Here is a 24,836-nt window from a genome sequence, read left to right on the forward strand (position 1 = left end):
ATAAGGGGGCCTGTAGGGGGAATCCTGGGATTTTGCTCCATATACCCAGCCAGGAGGATGGGAAATGTGTGCACATTGAGAGCTGGAAGGGCACTGAAGTGTCCTGTGATTCATTGGTAACACTCGTCATGAGGGCTGCTGTTTTCCACGTGCGGAACTGTGCTGGGCACCATGACCCTGGCCCCTCACACAGCCCAAGGAGGCAGGTTCTGTTCAGAACCCCACTTGGCTGACGAGGAAACCCGGCCCCAAGGAGAGAAGTGGTCCGTGTGAGGGCACAGAAGGTGCCAGAGAACCAGGACCACACTCACAGGACTCAGACATCCCGTCTCTGAGACCAGTACCCTTTCCCCCACGCTGGTTAGGATCAAGAGTCTAATTGATGGTGCTGGGTTCAAGGGTAAATGGAGAAAGAGAATCAACTCAGTGGGATTCCACAATTCTGAGACTAGTTCACACTGGCCAAGTCACTCTACGTCTCTGTGCTCAAGAAGAAGCACATAGTCAATTGAGCATAGTTAAGTATTATCAATAACTAGTGGCCTGGTGTACAAAATTTGTGCATGGGGGAAGAGCCCCTCAGCCCAGCCTGCACCCTCTCCAATTTGGGAACTCTGGGGAATGTCCAACAGCCAGTTTAGGCCCAAGACCACAGATTAGGCCCTAACTGCTTCTGCCTGTTAGCCTGATTGTCCCCTAACTGCTCTCCTGCCAGCTTCATTGATGCCTAACTGCTCCCCTGCTGGCCCGGTTGCCCCAAACTACCCTCCCTTGCTGGCCTGGTCACTCCCAATTGCACTCTACTGCTGGCCTGGTTGTCCCCAACTGCCCTCCCCTGGTGGCCTGATTGCCCACAGCTGCCCTCTCCTTCCGGCCATCTTATGGCAGCCATTTTTGTGATGATGTGAGGGTACCCATCTCATGGTGGCCATCTTTTGATGATATGAGGGCGTCACGCGAGGGTGTGAGACCACCTAGGCTTTTATTAGTATAGATAATAGTAAGTAGCATTCCTGCTTACATGTTTCTAAGCACTTCATATGTTATCTCCCTCAGTTCTACAGGGTAAATCAGGGTTAATTAAGGGAAGAGGGAGGACAGAGCATTGAAGAGAGGGAGTAGGACAGCATAGCTGCACAGTGGCATCAAGAAACTTAGCACGTGGTAAGCTCAGAATACAGCAGGGCAAGGCTGGAGAGAGACGACCAGGGGCCTGACCTCACAGGGTCAGAGGCCCCGGGGTAAGGAGTGTGGTCTTCGTGCTGAGACAGATGAGGCCTCTGTTAGCTGCTTCCACCTGTACCCCCTCCATACACATTGTCCTGTCTCATACTCAGTCTATTACTTGTCTTTCTCCTTTTTCCTGCCATGAACTCCTAACGGTAGGGACTGGGTCTTGTTAATTTATGTCTGTCTGGTGCTTAGCACAGAATCAGGTACATATGGGCACTCAAATGATTGTTAATCAAATATGTAATATAGTATTTAATATTTAACACTATTAACATGTTTAATATTTAATAACTGTATATAGTTTACATTATTATATAGTTACTAGAGGCCCGGCACATGAAAATTCATGCACTGGAGGTTGGGGTGGGGGGGTCCCTCAGCCTAGCCTGCCCCTTCTCAGTCCAGGAGCCCCCAAGGGTGGGAGGCAACCTGGAAATCAGGGGAAGGTGACGCCCCATCACACCTCTGCATTTCCACTATAAAATGATATATGCATTCCTGTAGGTGACACTGGCTTAGTAATCACATGATGCACTTGGGTTTGAATGGGCTCTAGGTCTTACCAGCTCTAAAACCACAGTGGCCACATTCTGGCTTCTTTCAGCCCCTTTCCTCATCTGGGGAGCGGCGTGGACTTCCTGACTCACTGCCTGACTTCCCTCCTTCCGTGATTCAGAGAACAAATGAGCCCTCTCTGCCAGATGTTAATGGGCCCAGGAAGCACCTGAGCAGCTTGTGAAAAAGCGGGTTCCGATTCCGCAGGCTGGGCAGGGCCTGAGAACCTGCCTCTGGCTCCTGAGTGATGCGAACTGACCCGCACAGCAAGAGCACTGGGTATAGATCAGAGGCAGAGCACTTAGCATGTGGTGAGCTACTCGGTCCATAGAAGTTATTGCCTTTGAGGTGATTCCCAACCCCCCACCCCGCCCCCAACTCAAAGCGCTCTCCTTGGAGAACAGGGATGGATGACCGGAGACACCTCTGCTCCCCCCTGCCTTCTTAGGGCAACAAGAAAAAACAAGTTTTGCTCTAGGTGCAGGCTGGGTGTGGGGAGTGAGAAGACCGGTCCCCCGCAGCTCACCTGCCCTGCTCGCTCACCGGCACCCCTGCTCCTGAGCCTCTGCCCCTGCAGGACCCCCGGGGCCCAGGCCTCAGCCTGCCAGGCGGGGACCTCTGGGTGAGCAGCGGCACACGCCTTGCTCCGCCGGCTCCGCTCTCCGGGGGAAGTTTCAGAGCGCACGGGGTTCGCTCGGCAGGGCCTCCCAGGATAGAATTGCACATGTGGGCCTTTTGTTTGAAGACCTGCAGCATCTTTGGACTTGAGGCCTGTGCCCAGGGCTTGCTTGGCCCCTCACCCTCATCAGAATAAAGCCCCAAAGGGCCCTGGGCTGTGAGGATGAGACACCCAAGTCCTAAAAGAGACGCCAAATGAGGTTCAAGAGATCCCTCCCACGCAGCCCTTACTGGGCTTTTGGCCCTTCCCAGAGGCCGGCTTCTCAGAAGCTGCTGGCTCACCGGGTGAAGGTCTTTCTGTCCTTTCAGTGTCGCCACAAAGAGATTTTAAGGTTGGTTTACCGAGCGGCTCCATCCTCACCATTTCCTTTTCCTTTATTGTCCCTGTCTCCATCCCACCCCCCACCCCCCACACTGGCACCGTCCAGCCAGGAGAGAGACGGGACACCCAGTGGCCCTGCCCTGCCTTTAATATTGAGTTTCTCTTCTTTGTAGGTCTTGACGCACTGACTGGCCGCAGAGTCAATGTGTGAAAAGATTCCCAGGATGTAAGCGATACGGGACGGGTGAGTGACCGCATGTCCGGCGGGGATCGGGGCATTGGCTGCACGTCAAGGCGGGGAGGATAAATGAGAGAAGGATGAATGGGTGGAGGATGAATGGGACGAGCGGCGCAGCGCTGAATGCATTTCCCTCCAGATACACCTGCACACAGCACCGTGCAGGGGATCCGGGTGCGAGTCCCATGCAACCACTGGGCCCTCCCCAGCGGCCAGCAGAGCCTGCAGGTGGCCCGGCCGTCCTCTCTGTGCTGGGACCTCAGCAGCTCAGACGCACCCTGCAGAGGGCACATGCGTGGGATGGTTTCCAGGGCTTGGAAGACAGACATTCTTAAAACAGAGAGGGAGCTCCCTGGCTCACACCGGTTTGTAAACCACAGCCCCGAGGAGGCAGGACCACAGAGAGGCGAGCAGCCACCTTCGCATGTTTAAGGGCTGTCACTGGCAGGGGGAAGGTGGGTAGCTGTCAGCTTAGCCTGGGGGATGTTCCCTAGCAGAGGAGGCGTGCAGAGGTGAAGGAGGTGCCCCGTGTATGGAGTGAGCTCCCTGTCGCTGGCAGAGTTCAAGCGCCAGCTGGAGAACCACCGATGGGAAGTGTAGGGAGGAGCGGTTTTGAGTAGGGCTGTGTTTGTACAGACTCTGTCCCATGATGACCTGGACACCCGGGGGCGGGGGAGTAGGATGAGGGAGAGGGCTCAGGGCGCGTGGAGGAGGCAGGCTTGTGAGCTCACACGCACCCTCTCTTGCCACCGCCTGTTCTGGGTGGCACAGTTCTGCTGTTCAATGTTCAGATGCTGCCGGACGAGGTGGCCCTCGGGTCTCTCCTAAAACGTGCTGTGCATTGGCCAGGGGTCCCTGAGCCAAAGCCACACGGCTGCACACATCACAGGGGTGACCCCTAGCAGCTTTGTGGGTGGTGCGGTGGGCATCTCTCCACGCATGATGGGGGTTTTGACCAGGGCCTCTCTGGGAAGGACCCCCGAAGAGATTCACCAGCTTGTGGGGAGGTTGGGCCCGGGATCCAGGCCCCGCAGACCAGAAGGAGCATTGGAAACGCTGTGGGAGGGAGGGTACTGGGTGAGGCTGCCCCAGGGGAGTTGGGGCTTTTTGGTAGGACCAGTACCACACACTCTAGTCCCCAAGGCTGGGGCCACTATGCCTGAGAACCACACCCCTGACTCAGCTGGGGAAACTGTGCAGGCCGGACCCCCATGGCCATGGAAGGGTCTGAACGGGAGCACCCACCAGACTTCCTTTGTGCTTTGTGGCTGGGCGTTGTTCCCCTGGGCTTGGGATGGCGGCAGCGGCAAACATTTAGCAAGGACCCTGAAGGCAGTGCCCCGCAGGAGGCCAGAGATGGCGTGTTTTTTCTTTAAGAAACTGACAGCCTGGATGTGGATGGAGTTTGACATTCGTTGCACATGGGAGGGACTTTCAGCAGAGTCCTGAGCGGGAGGATGGCGGGGGGGATGGCGGGAAGCAGGAGGGGATGGAGGGGAGGGCTGAGCACAGCATCTGAGTCCTGACTTGGTGCTTCCTTGGCAAGTCTTCAAGCAGGTTTTGGGCTTTGAAAACAGAGAGGGGTCATGTCCTTCATGCACAGGACCTGGCACTTCGTAGGTCCTCAGTAAGTGACTAGAGAATGACTGGAAGGGAACGTGATGAGGAGGCAGGTCGTGGAGGCGATGTGGGTGCTAAGAAGAGATTCCCTGAAACTAGACTGCCCAGGCTCAGATCTTGTCTCTCCTACTAGCTGTGGGTGGGGCCTTAGGCTAGTGGCCGCCCTCTCTGTGCTAGTCTCCTGTCTGTAAACAATAGCGCCTACCACATCAGGTGGCGGTGAGGGTTCGAGGAACTAACTCAAGTCAAGCTGCTTGGCCCTGGGCCAGTTTTATGTGGCAGAAAGTGCCCAATAAATATTCTCCCTTTTTCTTGTCCTTCGAAAAATCAATGTGGGCAGGTGTCACGCTTACTAAGGGCTTGTGCCACATCACTCAGGCCTCTTAGGAAAGAATGAAGATGGACGGACAGCTGGTGGAGGAGAGGGGAGGGCCATGGAGTGACAGCTCAGAGCCAGAGGACAGAACCCTGGGAAACCTGTAAGAGGTGGGACCGGAAGAAGTAGCTCAATCAGGACATTGAGGTACAACCATCCCAGGTATCACTAGTCTGGCGTTCGCACATCCCTGATGGATGAGACATGAAGACCCCACTGTAGGTATTTGGTTCGTGCACAGATCTGCAGGGACCTCTTTCCAGCCGCACTCGATTCCATAGCACCTGAGGGGCTCTTTGCCGCTTTCTCCCAGAGCCATAGCAGACTCAGCATATCCGAGATGATCAGGAGAAATAGAGAGAGAAGTGACAGAGGACATCCCACTCCTCCCACTGTCCATTTGAATCTTTGCCCTGAGTGCCTTGCCCTAAACCCCGTGCCATGCCATCTCAGAGCCCAGGGTCTAATGGCCACGGAAAGGTAACACCTGAGTCCGGTGGGCAACAAGACGTGAGTGGGTATCTGGTTGTATTGGTCAGACTTTGGGCTACAAGATAGATGTCTGCGTCACATTTTCGGAAGTGTAAAACCAAAAGGCAGTTTGTGTAACTGAAAAGTCTGAGTTGGCCTGGCGTGGAGCCTGCTGGATCTAAACAGTGACAGCAGGCGTCATTTCTCTCCATCTCTCCACTTGGCTTTCTTCTATGTGGGCTTCACTCAGGCACGATTCCTTCTTCTCTGTGTGTCTCCCCCTCACCCACCCCCCCCTTTGCTTCCATAGTCATCCTAGCAAATGCCCAGGACTTAAGAGATTCTGGTTACATGTCCACTAAGCCAAGGGCTGTGGTTTAGCAGCATCAGAGTGGACATGCAGAGAAGGCCCCTCGTCCTCCAGTCTGCGGATGCCTTTGCTGCAGGTGGCCCTCCCAAGGCTGGCGAGGCCGCTGGTATCATAAACAGTTTACAGATGACCCTGGCCTTGAATGATGTGGGGGTTAGGGCCCCAGTCAGAGCTCGTGCGGGAGGCAGCCAATCAATGTGTCTCTCTCACATTGACGTTTCTCTCTCTCTTCCTTCCACTTTCTGAAAAGCAATGGAAAAAAAATATCCTTGGGTGAGAATTAAAAAAAAAAAAAAAAGACTTAGTTGTTTAAACCATACAGATCAATTATCTGACAGTTCTGGAGGTCAGAGGTCTGAGATGGATCTCACTGAGCTAAAATCAAGGTGTCAACAAGATGCTTTCCTTTCTGGGGAATTCATTTCCTCAACCTCCAGCTTCTAGAAGCTTCCTGAGTTTTCTTCTATGATTTTTTTTTTTATTGCTTCATGCTGAACTAAATTTTATGTATGGTAGGAAATAGTTCTGTTCTTTTGCATATGGCTGTCCAGTCTTCCCAACGCCACTCATTGAAGAGACTCTCCTTTCTCCATTGTATTGTTGGCTCCTTCATTGTAAAATGTTGTCAATATAGTATGTGTGGTTTATTTCTGGGCTCTCTATTCTGTTCCATTGGCCCGTATGTCTGTTTTTCTGCTTGTACCATGCTGTTTTGATAACTGTAGCTTTGTAGTATAGTTTGAAGTTGGGAGTGGATACATCTGGTTTTGTCTTTTTTTTTATCGGGATTGCTTTAGGAAAACAAATTCCTAGACCCAAGCTTTTCTTTTGTATGTGTCATGTCAACCCACTTTTAGTGGGACAAAAGCCCATAGATGCATCTCCTTTTACTTTGCTTTACAGATGGCAGGGACCCACCAACTATGCCCATCTCTAAGCAGCCTGTGAACTAAGAATGATTTTATATTTTTAAAGGGTTGTTGTTGTTTTGTTTTGTTTTGTTTTGTTTTAAGATAAAGAACAATACTAGTATGTGACAGATTGCATACGACCTGCCACGCCTAAAATATTTACTATCTGGTCCTTTATAGAAAAAGTTAGCCGACCTCAGGAAGAACACCAGACCTGGGTTTGGATCCTGCAGTGGCTGGTCAGGGCCTGATTAGACCTTTGGACCTGAGAGCTTGGTGGGGCTTCCCTCAGTGGTGCCTTTCTTAACCATTGTGGTGGCAGCAGCCATGAAGGAAGGGGTAGAGGTGGTGAGCAGGTTTCACTGATCATTTACTCTGGACAAGCACTGAGGTGAGAGCTTCAGCTCCTAAATCTCCTCACAGCCCTCTGAAGTATGCCGGTCTCAGCCCTGGGACGCAGGGAAACAGAAGTTGCTCAGGGCAGGTCATTGGCTTGAGATTCCGCAGTGAGAGGATGTGAGCCCGGGCCATCTGACTCTACACTCGGCTACTTTTCCTCTCTATTGTGGGCATCCCCTCTCCTTTCAGGCAAAGAAATCTTTGGCCATGCCTTCCCCCGGCTACTTCCCTAGCCTCTTTCCCCCAATTCTCTGGCAAAAAATGTTTTTGCACCGTAAAACGGAAAATAAAAAACGGAGGAGCTGTCACAAAGAGCTCTGAGAGGTGGATGTCTAAAATTTTAGTTCCAGTATCAATCGATCCATCCACCCACCCACCCCACAAGGGGACACCTGAGAACCCATGTCCTTGACAGTGACAGCTGGGGCAAACTCCAGTCCCTGCGTCCTCCAGACTGAAGGCCACGGGAAAGCTCATGAATTAACACCGACACCTGATTAATATGCTGCAATTTGGGCAGCACCAGGCTATTTCAGCACCACCACCACCACCATCCCCAGTTACCATGACGACATTCTTTTCACAAACAGTTCCTTAATATTTAGTGAAAATTATGCTCCCGACAGGCGAGCAAAAGAGCAGCCACACTGCAGAGGGTCTGTGAGGACACTTCTGCACGCAGCCATCAGTGCCCCTGACCCCCGCATGCCATCACTGCCGGGAAACACGCGTGTTCTGGGGGCTGGGAGCCAGCCTGATGCCCGGCCTCCGTCACGCGCAGCGATTGAGGGGTGTCACTCCCTTAATGCACAATGTCACAGCAGCTCCATGAGGAAGGCGGGGTAGCGTGATAGCATTAGTAAACACTCCTTTGTACACCGACCTATTCATTTCTCCGCTGCTCGCCGGAGGTTGCCGGAAGCCTGTTTGCTCCTGGCATCTTGAGTCGAGCTGGATTGTGAGACGGCATGTGGAGAGCCCAGGGTACGCGTGTGCCAGTGTGAGAACAACCCCATTTCCTCTTCGAGGTGCTATTGGTCCCACCGATTGAACCAGTAACAACCAGATACCCAGGGACCCAGTTCTCTGCCCTCAGGGGGATCCATGTTGAGAGAGAAAAGATCAGAGGAGGACAGAATGTTCTGTGGCCATCTCCACCATTGTGATCTTCTGACTGTGTGCTAAGTCCTGGAAAGGCGCAGATTGATTACGTAGTCCAGATCCCCAAAGGGGGAGATGGTCGAATAACTATAATGCAGTGGGGAGAGTGGTATCATGGTGATCTATTAGCTGTGTGCCCTTAGGTAAGTTACTTAACCTCTCTGTCCTCTTAACCTCTCTGCCTCATTTCTCTCATGAATAAACTGGAGACAACAACAGTGTCTATAGAACAGCCTAACTGATGTCATGAAGTTTTTAAAAAAATGAAATAAGCATTTAAAAAGCACTAACCCAGTTATTCAGATACTCAAAAGAGTGGGCACGTGGTAAGCATTAAGTAATTGCTATCTGGGATTCTAGGTTCCCATGGAACCGTGAGCACAAGGATAATAATAGCTGACATTTATCCTGGGCTCACTGTGCTAAGTGTTGGGGTTATATTATCTCATTGAATCTGCACAGGAAACCCCATAATACTTTCATTATGATTGTCTTCACCTCTCAGATGAGGAGACTGAGGCCCAGAGGAATTGGGCACAGGAATCCAGTTTGTCCAACAAAATGCAAACTGCAAGGAGCTCAGCAATGGTGCCGTGGGAGGGTGCACAGGCGGGCTCTGGGCAGGGCCGTCCATGGGAAGTGGCCATAGGTGCCTTGAAGGTTCACAGGTCCTCGTGGGTAGAGGAAAGGATTTGAGACTGGAGGAGCAAACCCAAGGAGGACTTTGAGGAATTTGGGGGAACTACACTTGGAAGAGAACCACAGTCTGATTGACTCTTCCAAAGGCAGGTTCTTGGCATTGAGTGGGAGCTTCTCTTACCCGAAAAGGACCTGGCAGTGTAAAATTTCCTTTGGGGTTTTATGTAAGGTGTATGCGTTGGGAGAGGATGAGTAAGGCATAAGGGGGAGAGGAAAGCCTTTTGGATTTTTCATTTCCTCATACCAGGATTGATTGGAATAACATGCGAACGTCTGTATGAAGTGTGTGTGTATGTATATGGAACATGAAAATATTTTGTGCCAGTACCTCCAAAAACAAAGAAACTTGTAAAGAAAGGAAGGTTTGGATTGTGTAGCAATTTTAATTATAATCAAATCCATAGTGTAGTACATTTCTTAGTACATGTCTTAAGGAAGATTTAAATTGGGTAGCAATTTTAATTATGATCAAAGCCATAAGGTGTAGTACATTTCTTAGTACATTTCTTAAGGAAGGTTTGAATTGTGTAGCAATTTTAATTATAATCAAAGCCATTGTGCAGTACATTTCAGCTATTTATTGCCACAACAGTGCTTCTTAACAAACCGCCACCAGCCTCACCGGTGAACAAGAAGTCTTTAGGTAGCTCACAGTCTGTGAGGTTCGGTCTGTCTGGGTTGGGTTCACTCCCTGGGGGAGGTGAAAGAGGTCATGCATGACATTGAATAAAACTGTCGCTTTGCATTCAATCCTGGATCCTCTGTAAAATGGGAATACTAGAGTTTACCTCTTAGAGTTAACTAGTGCTTACCTCTTAGAGTTGTTAACTAGTGTTTACCTCTTAGAGTGATTATGGGGATTAAATCGTTAATTCTACATCATCCTATCTAATAAAGAGGGAATATGCTAATTAACTGTCATGCCCTCACAAAGATGACGGTACCCACAGCCAATAAGGAGGGAATATGATAATTGATTCCCATGCCCTCAAAGATGGCAGCATCCACAGCCACAAGATGGCAGTGCTCAGTCCCCTCAGCCCCCTGGACTACCTGGTGCAAGACATGGCTGGGCCTGCCCCCAGGCAGGTCCAGCCACTCGGCATGCCTGCCTCTGGAGTCCCCCAGTCCCCTCAGCCCCCCAGCTGCCCAGGGCCAGCCTGAGGCACAGGCAAGCCTTGGATGGTGGCTGCCCAGCTTTCCAGGGCCACCTGAGGCTCAGGTAACCAGGACCAGCTGAGGCTTATGCTGCCAACAGTGGCAGCAGCAGAGGTGTGATGGGGGTGTTGCCTTCCCCTGATGGCCAAGTCACCTCCCGCCAGACTGTGAGAGGGGCAGGCAGGACAGGCAGGGACTCCCCCTCCAGTGCATTAATTTTCATGTACCAGGCCTCTAGTGTACATATAACACCTTTTGTTCAACATTTTGTTATAATGTTGATGAGATGCTGCAGGAACTTAACTCCTGTGTATATCAATCAGCCTTCACTGAAGTCGGTTCGGTTATACGTCATTTCACTTAAAGTCACAGGCCCTATTGATGACGTTAATCGAGGACACACTGTGCCCAGAACAAACCTAGGAAGTACCTGTCGCCATTACCAAGTGCATTTTGATGCGTCACAAATGGAAATGAAGTAATTTGATAAATGTAGTTTGTGGGGAAAATATTTACAAGGCCTCGGGGTGGGACCACCAAAGCATTTCCTGTGAAGAAAACATGTAGCATCCACCGGGATAGGGCACGTGCCCAAGGTCACCCTGCTGGGGAGAGGTCCATGGAGACAGAAGCCAGCTTCCCTGACCATAAGATCTTACCCCTTTCTGCTTTTCTAGGCAGCCTGGCTCTCCTGAGGAGGGGCTCTGTCCCACCCCCAAGTCACCCATTCTACCACCCCACAATTCTCACGATTAGAGAAATGCCTGCCTTCATATAGTATCTAATAGAAACTGCCCCCCTCAAACCCTCTCCCCCATCTCCCCAAAACTTCCAGCCAGCACACTGAATAGAGCTGTGAGCGCAGGTTGGCATTGTCGTGCAAAAAGGATGCAGTTGGTATCTGAGAACACTTAATTAAGCACTAGGTTTAATTAACTTAAAATGAATCTCCCTCCCTGCCCCCATGCCCCCCTCGAAAAAGAGGGCTGGTGAAGCCTAGTCCTTCCCTGGGAGCTCTGATTTGAGCAGTTTGTAATCAGACTCAAATTGCTAGCTTGTTGTCTTAATCTGCCCCTGAGATAGCAGCCATCCCCGTGTGATTAATCTGTCCTCCCCGTGGCCACGTTTCCGACACAGACAGCGTGGCACTGCAGTTTATCATGTTGTGGTTATTGTTCCCTGAAAGGAGGGAATGGAGACAATAACCTTTCCTTGCATAATTCCTCACACACACACAAACACACACACCACACACACATGCACATGCACGCATGCACACACAGATCCACACCCCTTTTTAATTTTCATTCCAAAGCCAGCAGTGAGCTTGGCACTTTTGCAACCACTGTGATTGTGGTCCTTTGCCTCCGCCCTCAAGGATTTTCATTAATTTTTAAAAAACATTCTATTGTCATCTCTCTAAAAAATAATGGCCTGCCCCCAATTGCAAAATCAAATTAAATACACAGCACTGAACCTTGGGTCACCTCGAATGTCTCCCTTCTCTCCCAAAGTCCCCAGAGACAGCTGGGATGCCCTGCCTCCTCCTGAGGCTGACCTCGGCCACCCTGGACCAGACCCCGTCACCTTTCACCCAGACCTGAGCGGTCTCCCCGTTAACGGCGTTGCTACTTGCAATTCATCCTTCACTCAGCCTTTTTAAAAGACTTACTGAATCCCATCACTCCCAGGGGATAGAATCATCCCATAGCTTCTCCCTACAACAGAACTGGTACCCAAACTCCTTTCCCTGGCCGCCCAAACCCTAAAGACCCCGCCCTTCTCCACCTCTCCAACCACATTTCCTCCTGCCCACCCCCCTTCACTGTGCTCCCGCCCCTGGGCTCACTTCCCGTCGTTCAGATGCAACCAGCCGGGTCCATCTTACGGTTTTGCATGTGCTGTGCCCTCCGTGTGTTGTGTTCTATCGTAGCCTGTGTTTCTGGTGCTTTGGCTGTTGTGGCTCAGTTGGTTGAGCTGGTTCAGGTCCTGGACAGGGCACAGGCCTGGGTTGCAGACTGGATCCCCAGTTTGGGGAATGCAGGAGGCAGCCAATCGATGTTTCACTCTCACATGGATATTTCTCTCTCTCCCTCTCCCTCCCTACCCCTCTTCCCCCAAATAAATTCAATGGGGATAAAAAGGAAATGGAATCTGGTTTATGAGGAGACAGTGTGGGGACGGGGCAGATGTGCTGTCCCAGGCAGCAGCAAGAACGAGGGGAAAGGAGTGAGAAAGAGAAAACAATGCTCCACACACGTTGTTCCCCCGGCCGCTTACTTCATGAGACACTCCAGCCAGTAGCTCTGAATCATGGGCGATATTGCAACATAGTCAGCTATCCCATAATGCAACAGGTGTTCCCCAAACCCACCACGTTATGCAAAACTGCACACTACACAGCACAGGGCTTTGGGGGAATGAGGTTAGGGACACAACACTCAAAAACGTTGTCATGTCACATTACAAAACATAACCCAATAAAAGCAGTCGCATAGTTTGGCAACACCCCCATCACGGCCTGAGGAACTGGGTGTCACAGGGGTTGCGGCAGTGGGTGGATTACTGTGAAATAAGGTACAGTTGGATAAGAGTTATTAATACCGAGTGTGGTCAGGCATGACTCAGAACATACGAGGTAAACTGAGGTAGCTGGCCCAGGTTTCCGGTGGGAACAGGGGTGCGTTTGGGGTATTTCCCTGCAGCTCAGTTCAGCTGGATAAAGCTGTCTGTGTCTGCCTACAGTTTCTCACGAATGAAATCGGGCACAAGCACATGCAAAATATGTGGCATACCCAACTCCTCTGGTCTATCAATCACGTTGGAACAAATCTACATTTTCAGAACAAGCATGATAGCAGGTCTGGCAGGACTGCATCTCAGAAAAGCCCATCTGGGGTAGGAAGCGTGAGGGAGCTCATGGCCAGCTCCTCCCCTCGCCTGTCTCTCACGGGCCCGAGTTCCTACTGGCACCAACTCCGCTCCGTGTTCCGAGTGCTCATCTGCCCCTGCCAGGCAGCTACTGGAGAATCGGGAGACCTTGGGGCCTGGTCAGGGGCTGGTCAGGGCACAGAGCTGCAGCAGCCCCCAAATGAGGGTGTGATGTTGGCCATGCTGATGCCTGGCCCTCAGGGGAGGGGAGTGGGAGCTGAGAAAACGGGTGGAAACCAGGGCCCACATGGGCCCAGGAAACTCGGCAAATGTGCGGGCACCTGCCCTGGGCCCTGCACCGGCTCTCCCCTGACCCTTACATGTCCCACCTCTGGTTCTCCATGTGTCCACTTAAGACCCCTCTGCAGCGGTGAAGGTAAGGACCACAGTCAGAGTGGTAACAACACTGCAAAGTGCAAGACTGAAACAGAGCCATTGGAGTTGAAGGCAACATGATTGGGCTTAGGTGGGTTTTTTGTTTGTTTTTTGTGGGTTTTTTAAAAAAAAAAAAAAAATATATATATATATATATAATTGATTTTTACAGAGAGGAAGGGAGAGGAATAGAGAGTTAGAAATATCGATGAGAGAGAAATATCGATCTGCTGCCTCCTGCACACCCCCTACTGGGGATGTGCCCGCAGCTAAGGTACATTCCCTTGACCGGAATTGAACCTGGGACCCTTGAGTCTGCAGGTCAATGCTCTATCCACTGAGCCAAGTCTGTTAGGGCTTAGGTGTTTTGTTTTGTTTTTAACTTTGATCCGAAATAGTGTAGAAACTGGGGGGGCTGGACACCAGATCCCGAAGCAGGCCAGGGTGGTGGCAGCCTGGAGCAGGGTTAGAACAGTGGCAGGGAGTGGCCACACTGGGGGGATATTTTGGAGGCAGAGCCAACAGGAAGTGCTGGTGGATAGATTGGGGTCAGCAGAAAGGTGTGTTGTCACCTGTCGCTGGGGAGATCTTCCTGGCTCCTGGGAAATCACAGGATTGCAGGCAGGAGACAGGCCTGCCCCCCTTGGCAGTCTGATATTTGGCCAGGCAGTGAAAGCCCAAAGTCATTGGGATGTTGAATCTGTCATCTCCTGAGGAACCAACCGCAGGCCAGTCTGTGATCAACACAAACACGCCCAGGGAGAGTGAGATCAGGGAGACGCTGGGAGGTGGGCACCTCCTCACGGCCTGGTAACGAAAGAACCCTCCCAGGAGGTGGTATTCTGTGTTGGAGGTTTAGGGTGGCCTTGGAAGTTCTCGTCGTAACAAAATATTTAAACAAAATATTTAAAACACTGGTTCTCAGCAGTGGGGGGCCTTTTGGACTGCTCCCCCGCCCCCCCCCCCCAACCCAGGAAACATTTGGCCTTGCCTGGGAACATGATTGGTTTATCACAGTGGGAGGCCCGGTTGCTACTGGCGTGTCATGGGTGAAGGGTTTTAGCAGGCAGCTAAGCATCCAACCATGCACCCGGCACCCACCTCAACAAAAGGGCAGCTGGCCCCAAATGCCAGCTGTGCCGAGGTTGAGAAGCCCTGGTTTAAAACGTCATAAACATCCAGCGCTGGGGGAAATGGTCAGTCCTTCTCTGGCCTGGAGCGAAACCCCGCGATCGGGAGCCTTAGCCGTGTGGCCTGGTGGCCTCTGCCGGCGTCAGCACCTCACCCAGTAGTATCTTGCTCTGTGTATTTGGGCGGCATTGATAAAGAGCTGAGCTCACACATGTTAGATCAGCATTTCAGAAAGGCTGCCAATTCAGTGGGGAAGTTCTTTTTATAACTAAAATGCACAAAGATGCCATTAAAAGTTAAGCAGTGTGTGCCAAAAATTGGAAATAGCCAAGATGCCCTTCCATAGGTGAATGAATAATAATAATTTTTTAAAAAAAATGCTATATCCACGCAATGGAGTGTTATTCACTCATAAAAGAAATGAGCTATCAAGCCCAGAAAAGACTTGGAGGAGCCTTAAGTACTAGTGCATATTGGAAAGAGAAAGAAGCCAATCTGAAGCGGTTACATACCATATGGCTCCAACTCTGTCATGTTCTGCGAAAGGCAAACTATAGAGACAGCAAAAAAGATCAGTGGTTCCCAGGTTAGGGAGAGAGAGAGAGAAAGGGAGAGAGAGAGAGAGAGAGAGAGAGAGAGAGAGAGAGAGAGAGAGAGAGAGAGAGAGAGAGAATGGATAGGTGAAGCACAGGGGGTTTTATGGCAGTGAAACCATTCTGGGTGACACTGTAATGACGAATACATGTCATCATACATTTGTCAAAACTCATTAAGTATACAACACAAAGAATGAACCCTAATGTAAACTATGGGCTTTGGTTAGTAATCGACTTGGCTGAACCAGTACTAGTTTAGCATTTGTAACAAACGGACCACACCAATGCAAGAAGAGATTAATAGGGGCAGGGGGAGAAGGGGAGAGGAGTTCCTGGGAACTCTACTTTGGTGTTCTAAAAAATTAGTCTTAGTGTTTTTAAAGTTAAATAATATGACATAACATAATTAACAAGATTATTATAATTATCCTAATAGCTACACTTCCTGAGCGCTTCCAAAAGAGGCAAACTCATAATAAAAAGTTGTCACTGTCATGGTTGGCGAGGACAGAGCGGAACTGGAGAGGAAGAATAGCTCTCGTTTTAAAAGCATTTACTCAGGTCTAAGCGGATACAGCGCTGAACCTTATGTATTCAGTCACCACCGCTCCCCTGGGAGGAAGGTGCTAATTACCACCTTCATTTTATGAGCAAGGACACGGGGACCCAGAGAGGTTCAGTCACGTGCCCAGGGTCACAGAGCATCAGAGGCGGATGGGAACCAGGTCTAATTGACTGCTGGGCTCTGCCATCGTGCATGTATGTGTAAGAGTGGACGAGTGTGACACAGAAGAGAGAGATGGGGGTGATTGGTGAGAGTGGATAGAAGGAAAGAAAAGGGGGGAAAAGTATCAAAAAATGAAAATGCACAAACACAAGTGAAGGAGAAAGAGAGAAGAAGGAAGGAAATGGGGGGAAAAAGGGATGTGTCAGAAGGAAGAAGGCAAGGAGCCGGGTCCCCTAGAGCTGCCCGGAGCCGGTGGCTTGGGTAAATCATCATTCCAGCTTGCCCTGTCCTCCCCGGCCCCGCCCTTTGCTGTGTCTGGGTCTCTTCCTGTGGGTTGCCGCCCTGTTCCTGCTTGCCCACCAGGGCTCAGCACAGGACAGTGTGTGGCCATAGCCCAGGCTGACCAGTGTTGCCCTGGGGCTCCGGCCAGCCTGCGAGCTGCATGGAAGCCAGCCTCCCGCCCTGGGTGGTCCTGGACAGCTGCTCTCTTCCGAGTTGCACAGAAGGTTCCACACCAGCAGCCAGAGCCTGGGCTCCCGCCTCCAGCATGTTGCCTTTTCAAGGAGAAGAGGAGGACCAGGCAGCAGCCTTCCCATCCTTACATGTGGAGGAGCAACTCGTAACTCCAAAATACTGCCTCTGGTCCTGCAGCCTGGTCCAGAAACACAGACACTGCGCGTGGCTCCTTCCGAAGGTGCTAGAATAAACTTTTTGTTTATTCTAGTTTCCCGGGGGCATCAGATCAGGTCACTTTGAACCAAACCATGAAGCAAAGATCCAGCTGCCCACTTGGCATTTTCACATCATTTCTATGGTGATGCCATGATGCCATGCATGGAAGGGAAGTGGTGTTTTTCTCTCTTTGGCCACTTTCCTGATTCTGCATGGTGCCTTTTAACTCATCTTAGCATCTTGAGCCCCATCCTTCACCCACTAACAAAGAAACCCACAGGAGAACCTGGGGCTGGCTTTAGAGCCAGACGGATGGCCATGTGACCTTGGCCAAGTGGCTTCATGTCTCTGAGCCTTAGTGTCTTAGTCTGTAAAATGGTATAGCAGCCTAGCTTGTTTTGGCTCAGTGGATAGAGCGTCAGCCTGTGGACTGAAGGGTCCTGGGTTTGATTTCAGTCAAGGGCACCTGCCTGGGTTGTGGGCATGATCCCCTGTAGGGGGCGTGCAGGAGACAGCCGATCAATGGTTCTCTCTCATCATTGATATTTCTCTCTTCTCTCTCTCCCTCTCCCTTCCTCTCTGAAATCAATAAAAATATATTTTAAAAAAGATAAAATGGTATGATAGCAGCTATTAGAACACAAGTTCCTTGTCAGCAGGGCACTGGCCTATTCATGGCTGGATCCCCAGTGCGTTGCATAATATTGGCAGATAGTAGGTGCTCAATAAGTGTTTTTTAAGAGTGAATAAATAAACGGACAATAATCACTTCATAATGTTTCTGTGGGGATTAAATGATATACTATGTGCATAGTGGGTAAAACATAGAATTGATTTTCAAATAATGCTAATGATACATATCATTGTGTCACAGGCATTTATAGTCATTATCTCAGAATATCCTCCCAAGAACCTTGTGCAATGGGTCTGGCTGTGCCCTTTCATACAAGAGGAAACCAGAGACAAGGGCAGGGATTAAAAGTATTTTTTGAGAGGAGCTCATCCCTTTTAATAAAAACTGTACCTTTAAAAAAAAAAAAAGTCACGACAAATAGCTGTAGGAAGGTTCTAGACGCACATGTGTCAAACACAAGGCCCGCGGGCCAAATCCGTCCCGCCAGGCCTTGCAATGTGGCCCGCACTGCGCTGTCATCACTGCACTCCGCTGCGTTTCCATCACAATGACAGTTTATGACTGTTCAGTAAACCATTTGGCCCGCGATTTAGGCTGGATTTTAGATTTTGGCCCCTTCTCTGATTGAGTTCCACACCCCTATTCTAGAGTCTGTCCGGGGAGAAGAGACTTGATCTTTGAATCTAGACTGGCGGGCATTTCTGCCTCCCTCCTTAGCCCTCTGCCTCCTAGGGGTATCTCAGGGCGGGGCAGGAAGGACACCCCCCCCCCTCCCACACTTGCCCTTGTCCCCTCCTATCTGCAGAGAGCTAGGCAGAGAGTCTGAGTGCCCAGCTGTGCCCTTACCAGCAATAGCAGTATTCCTTAATGACCTGCAGGCTGATGAATCCCTGATTGCAGGAGAGAGAAAAATTAAGAGTGAGCTTGATTGAAGCTCTTAATAAAACTTATTCTTTGGGAAGAGCCTGCATGGCGGGTGGGAGTACTGGGAATCTTCCTTGAGATCCGTCGGGAGATTTTTATTTTTTATTTTATTTTTTTATTGATTAAGATATCACATACTTGTCCTCATCCACCCATTCCCATGCCACCCATCCCCACGCATGCCCCCACCCCCTTGTTGTCCTTGACCACTGGTTAGGCTCATAGGTATGCACACAAGTCCTTTGGTTGATCTCTCCTCTTTTTCCCCACCCATCCTTACACTCCCTCTTAGGTCTGACAATCTAATCCATGCCTCCTTACGAAGGGAGATTTTAAAGAATGGTTCTCGTGAAGAAGAATTCTCTTGTTCACTGTGCTTGCCTTGTCACAGAATAGCACAGTGGCCTGGTTCCCAGACTGGGGGTGCTTAAACGGTCGGGGACAGCGCCCACCTTTTTCCCCTGTAGCAATACTGGAGCATCCCAAATGTAGCCGGTGTGGCACATAAGGAGTCCAGGCACTAGTTAGGACAAGGAAATAACAGAAATCCAGAAAGAATGCTACAGGGTCAGAGCACAGAGTTGTTTGTGAATTCCATCTGTAAAAGGGCTTACAGCCATTGATTGCTAAAACTTGAGCTGTGCAACGCCAATTGTGCTGGACCAGTCCCGGCAGCCACACCCTCCTACTGGGTTGTGCAGCAGCTATGGGGGGTGTGGGGGATGTGGGGGGGGGGGTCCCCTTCCATTTCTCCTCCTAATTTAATTGCAAATGCCCTGAAGTGCTCACACCTCCCCCGTGATATGATTACTATTGGCTCTTCAATTTGCCACCACCTATGCGCCCCCTTTCAAGAAAGAGAGCTCGAGAGGTACACATGTCAACATTAATTGCAACTTAATACAGTTCTTTGGCGGTGGCCCCGGGGAGAGGGATGAGGGAAATCAATTCTGGCGATTGAAAAACAATATGAGAATCCAGAGGCCATACTGGGATTTTCTGGAGGAACAGAAAAACGCCTCTCTGAATTTTTTCTCTCTGGCTCAGTCGAGATTTGTTACTCATTCAACACGGTGCCGTTCAAACAGACTCCATTTTATAGGCCAAGGCTCAGAGACAGGAAGTTACTTGGCCAAGGTCACACAGCCACCTGTCTGAAGCCGTTTCCCTCGCTGCTGCCCCCCCCTGGGTCTGAGCACAGTGCTAGATACGAAGAGAGCTTTGTGGATATCTGTGGCTTCCCCCCACCCTTACCCAGTTTTGTCCAGGCTCACGTCATTAAAGACAGAACAGTCTGAGAATTGGGAGATAATGGTTGTGCCCTCAGAGATGATGTTGAGCCTCAGTTGCCATGGCTACAAATAGAGACAAATATAACGTCTCAGGTTAGGTAAACTTTTAAATAACCAGAATATGGGAGCATGCTATGATGTAATGAGCTACTGTGGGCTCTTTCTTGGCACCCTGGGTGTCTTAGGAACTTGTTGAATATAAGCCTGGGCGCCTCCTGCAGTCACTTCAAGGTCATGAGAAGCAATACAGACTGATGGTTATGACCACGGTCAAAATTCCAGCTCCCCACCTACTAGTGAGTGGCCTTCGGCAAGTGACTAACCACACTGAGCAGTTTTGTCACCTATCAAATGGGAATAATATGCCTACTACCTCAAAGGGTTGTTGCAAGAATTAAGTGATCTTTTTCTGGACGTAAAAATAATCACCGTTCGTCAGTGCTTTCCGGCACCACAGCACTGCTCTGTTCCTAAGAACTCAACAAAACCTTGAGGTACTGAGACATCACTGATGATTTCTTGGTCTGAAATTCAAGTCTAATGGTTTCCGGAAAACACTGCATCATCCCGCTATTTGGTTTTGAATTTATACCCCTCGGACAGGGAGTTTTTTGTTCTGTCTGTCTGTTTGTTTTGTGTTTTGAACGTGGTGTTTAGACATTTAATGGGGCAATTTCATTTCCATTAGGTGAAGTCAGTTGTTAAAGAGGCAGGGAAACAAGATCAGGTTTTCGCCGCAGGACGTTGCCTCATACCTGGAGTGATTTCCGTGTGTGTGTGTTTTTTCTGACAAAGAATGGAGTCTGTTTGTTTTTTAAGCTGGTCAGTGGTGTAGCTACTTCTCTCCAAACAGCCGGACGTGAGGCCAAGAGAGCTGGCAGCCTGGAGGCAGGGACAGTGCGTCCCTGTGCCCCGTGTCCAGGTTCTTGCCAGATGTGGTGGCTGGATCACCGCTAGGCCACACTGGGCTTATGGTAGGCCTCCAGTAGTTTTACTCGACCTGAAACCCCAAGTTCGTGAGGAGAAAGCATGGCCAACAGCCTTCTTCAGGTAAATGACCCATTTCAGGACCTCAGGGGGAAATCTGAGTGTGATGATCCCCAACTTGTCTGCACTGTGAAAGGAAGGCACGTTACTCAGCACCTCCATCTGTGTGGCCAACCTTTCCTGGGGTTTCCTCTACAATTCAGTGTTTCCAAAGTGTGGTACGCCTACCCCCAGGGGTACGGGAAGACTTTGGTGGGGGTACGCATTGCACCAGAGTTTGGTGGGGATATGCACTGCACCATGCTTTAGCTGCGCCTAATTCTAGGTTCTCATTAGTACGAGGGGTACTCAGCATTACGAAAATTATAGAAGGGGTACACATATGTCAAAAGTTTGGGAAACACTGCTCTAGATCATCGCTCATTTCACCAAAAGCCCATCTCACAGGTGAGGACAGGGATACTCTGGGGAGGGGAGTGACTTGCCCAAGGTGTCAGCTGTGAAATCACCCAGCAGGGCCTTTTTCATTCCAAAGCTCGCTTCCCTCCTGTAAATCCCCAGGAGAGAAAGAAACGTTGGGGTGAGAAAACAGCAGGAAAGGCTTCAGGGAAGGGTGGTGTTGGCTGCAGGGGAAAATGGTGCTATTCCTCCTAATATTTATTAGCTGTTTGTTTTCCAAAAAGGGGCTGAAGACGAACAGGTACACATTCAACTGTTTTGTTTTGTTTTTTAAAAACTGGGAAGGAATGCAGTTTGCAGGCACGAATTCCAGCGTCAGAGGCAGCGCACAGCCTGGCCGACCTGCTTCTGAGGCTTCTCCCCTCCCTCCCCGCAGACAGCACGAGGTTCCCGTTGCAGGATTGTTTTGTTGTTTTGTTTCTAGTCCAAATGGAACCCAGCGATCCCAATCTGTCCTGCCCACAGAAACGGACAGCGGTTCCTGCTTCTCTGGCCCTTGGTGCACCAAGCACTGTTTTAAGCCTTTACCTGGATTAATCCCAGGAGGCAGACACCCCTGTAGTCATTTCACAGATTAGGAAACTGAGGCGCAGCGAGGCTGAGCCACCTGCCAAGGGCCCTTGGTGGGACAGTGGTCATGGGGGGTGCGTGCCCAGGCCGCTGGGCCCCTCATCTGCTCCTCCCTCTGCCCCTTTGGGCTCCTGGCTCAGCTCTGCAGAGCCTGCTCCCCAGCCCTCTCCTTCCCGCTGCAGGGGTGGAGAGGGGGATAGGGGGGGATTTGCACAGATTTGTCCACTGCTCGCTCTCTGGATCCTCTCCATTTCACAACAGTCCTGGATGTCTAGGGGCTCGGTCACCTGCCACAGAACATCCTGAGGGCAGTAGGCCTGTGTCGAATCCCTGCCAGGCCCAATGCACCAAACTGGGCACCGTGAGTCCAGAGCCTCATCCTTAGCTCCAGGGGATTCCAAGCTGCCCGTGGGCGGAGTTATGTCTTCCTCCCTTCGCAGAGCCACAGCCCTTCTAACTGCTAACCAGACCCTCTCCCCACCCTCTCCCATAGCCCTGAGCCTTCCTGCTCCCGAGGAAGGGAGGGTTTAGCTGCTCCCCTTCCCGCTTCTGCTCCCTGAGAGCAGGAATGTGGTCCTCCACACAGGGGACTCGCTTGGCTCATAGTAGATGCTCAACAAATGCTTATTACCCTGTATTGACTTTTCAGTTAGCTAAACAGGGATGGTGTACACTTGCCCATATAGAGTAAGGTGACCAGACGTCCCATTTTGGCGGGACAGTCCCAGTTTTTAACAATTTGTCCCGCATCCCGCGTCGTCCAAAAATCGGGACTTTTTTAAAACGCCGCGGGATGGGGGACAAATTGTTAAAAATCGGGACTGTCCTGCCAAAAGCGAGACAACTGGTCACCTTACCATAGAGAGAAGCTTCTTAAAGAGCCAGCCCTGCACGGCAGATAGAGGGTGTCATTTATACTCGCTATGCTCTGTAACTTCCTACCTGAGTCACCTTGGGGAAGTCACTTCCTCTCTCTGAGTTTCAGTTTCTTTATTCAGGGACACCCCTTTGAGTCCCCCACCTTTACCCCAAAGGGAAATACTGTCATGGGTTTTTTGGGGGGACTTTTGCTGGGTTCATTTTTACCTGCGTCTGAAAATGTTGCCCTAACCCAATTCCACAGTCACACCTCCTCTCCCCACTTCCCGGCCTCGTGACATCCATGGGAAACCAATGCATTTCAAGTAGGAAACAGCTAATGCGGAGGTTTCACCTGAGGTGGCAGTTATGCAGGCCGCTTCGTGCAGAGGGGAGGGAAAGACAGAAATAACGCGGTGTTAGCTCCTCCTGGCACACCCGCCGTTCCTGCCGCTGCTCCCTTCCCGGGGGTGCAGCCAGGTGGGCTGGCCGTGGGCAGAGCCCTGATAAAACTAGTGTTATGTCAAGGCTAGGCTTTTTGGAAAAGGACAGAAACAGAAAAATAAACTGCCAGTGCTTGTTGTGATTTTGAGCAGAGCCCTGAAATTTCGTAGCCGCCGGTGTATCTGCCTTTCCCGCCGTCCACCCCCCACTGGAAAGCGGGGGCTCTGGGAGCAGGAGGAGGGTCACGGAAACCGGTTCGTGGCTGCAGTGCCCTCTGCTCCTCATACACGTGCGTTCGCATTGCCGTGGCCCGGTGGCATCCAGAACATGTGGGTCCTGCGTTTGGTCCTGATGCTGGGTTTGGTGCCAAAGGCTCCTAAGTGGGCGTGGGCAGCTGTCAAGGGGACCACGTGTCGGGGTCAGGGTGCGAGCCTTTGCCCAGCCTATCCCTCCGCCTCCAGGAAGCAGCGGGGATTGTCACCCATACCCGCAAAGGAAGCTCGGAGGTTCCTAATGATGAGCCGTGCACGCCTGCCTCCCAGAGCACAGGGCATGCTGTGCGCATCCTTCTGGGGCCGGCCTCACGCTGCCCGAGCTCGCTCTTCCTCCCCTCCCAGCAGCCGATGCAGTGGTGTGGGCACACACAGGAGTGGGCAAGTGGGCTTACAGTGCGAGTGCACGAAACAGAGTGCATCCTGACATTACTTACTCATTAGTTATTGTATTAATTATTATTATTAGCCTGCCTTTGCCCACCCCTGAATTGTATTAGGAAAAAGCATAACTAGCTGATCGATCCTGAGATGGGTATTATTGTCTGGAATGGTGCTAGAATTTACACGATGGGTGTGTGTTTTTTTCATGAAGGAAAGGATAGTACAAGGGGTGTAACTCACCACAGTGTGGTACAAATGACTGACGTGGGAGAAACCAGGCTAGAATGTGGGCGTTTTTAGTTAACTTTTTAAAAACGACCTAGCATAGGATATGAGGGCGATATGGCTGCGACATCTGTCACCCCATTGATCGCCAGGGTTGATTCGGCTGATCTGGCTGGCTAGGCAGGTGTCCCCCTCCTCCCTCACCGATCCATGTGCGTCCCTCCCGAAGCTGCGCGCTCGGTCGAAGAGGACGACTTTCCCCCAAGAGCAGAGGACCGGTCTTGGGTCAAGGGTATACGAGTAGCTGCGCTCCCCTGCTAGAACCTCCAAATAAGCTCTCAAGGTCCATAAAAACGACCTGGCATACAGCCTGTTGGCCCGTGCTCCTCCGCCACCCCCACCCTCACCCCAGCTGACCTCACCTGCTTCTGGAAGAATGGAAGAACAACGTCAGTGTGCCTCTCGGTCACTTTGGGGTGCCCTCAATGTATTGATAGTTCCCTCACACTCTCTCTAAGAGAGTCTAATTCAGTGGGTTTGAGGGGAGGCCGTGGGATGTATGTTTATTAATAAGCTACCCGGGTGGGTTGGTGGTAGAAGATCCTACGAAATCTGTGCAGAGGATAAGTACGTGGGATGATACCCGCGTGCCCACCATTGTGACAACAAAAAATGTCTTCAGAAATTGCCAGGTGCCCCCTGGAGGGGAAGACCATCTACCACTGAGAACCACTGAGCTATCAGTAACTCGCCTCCACCTTGATAAACTTTTTAAGCCCCAAGTAGACTCAGAAGGTGTGGTCAGAGGGGATTCGCTAACCTTCTACTACGGTACTAGAACCGATTTACCTGAAAACTCAGGTCCCAGGATATGAAAAATAAGCTTCAGGGAAAATTATTCAAAAATCTATGTAATTTTATTAACCAATGGCACCCGAATAAATATAATTTAAAAAAAAAACTTAAAACATTATTTATAGCTCTCTGGCCCTTCAATTTGAGTTCTGTGCATGAGCAGGATGCGTAGCTTGGCATAAAATTACTTGAGATCGTCTGCTAATTCAAGGGACTTGATGGAACAGAAAGTAGCTGGCAGGCTCAGGGGGCTTGTGGACTGCCCCTCCAGGCCAATTCAGCTGATCCCACATGTGTTACTGGCTTGCT

The 24,836-nt window shown here is 50.7% G+C and overlaps 1 protein-coding gene across 2 annotated transcripts in view; it reads left to right on the forward strand.

Moving 5' to 3' along the window:
• Positions 1-24,836, forward strand: part of ZHX2 (zinc fingers and homeoboxes 2) — a 117,779-nt gene that overhangs the window by 61,922 nt on the left and 31,021 nt on the right. Inside the window, exons 1-2 of one of the 2 annotated variants that reach the window (XM_036436893.2) lie at positions 2,780-2,798; positions 2,962-3,032. The gene's annotated coding sequence lies outside the window, so the exon portion shown is untranslated. Of the gene's footprint in view, positions 1-2,779; positions 2,799-2,961; positions 3,033-24,836 lie in introns of those variants that run through there. The other variant, XM_036436891.2, reaches the window with a different exon arrangement.

Source organism: Pipistrellus kuhlii, unplaced genomic scaffold (assembly GCF_014108245.1).
Source record: "Pipistrellus kuhlii isolate mPipKuh1 unplaced genomic scaffold, mPipKuh1.p scaffold_m20_p_14, whole genome shotgun sequence".
Classification (NCBI taxonomy): Eukaryota; Metazoa; Chordata; class Mammalia; order Chiroptera; family Vespertilionidae; genus Pipistrellus; species Pipistrellus kuhlii.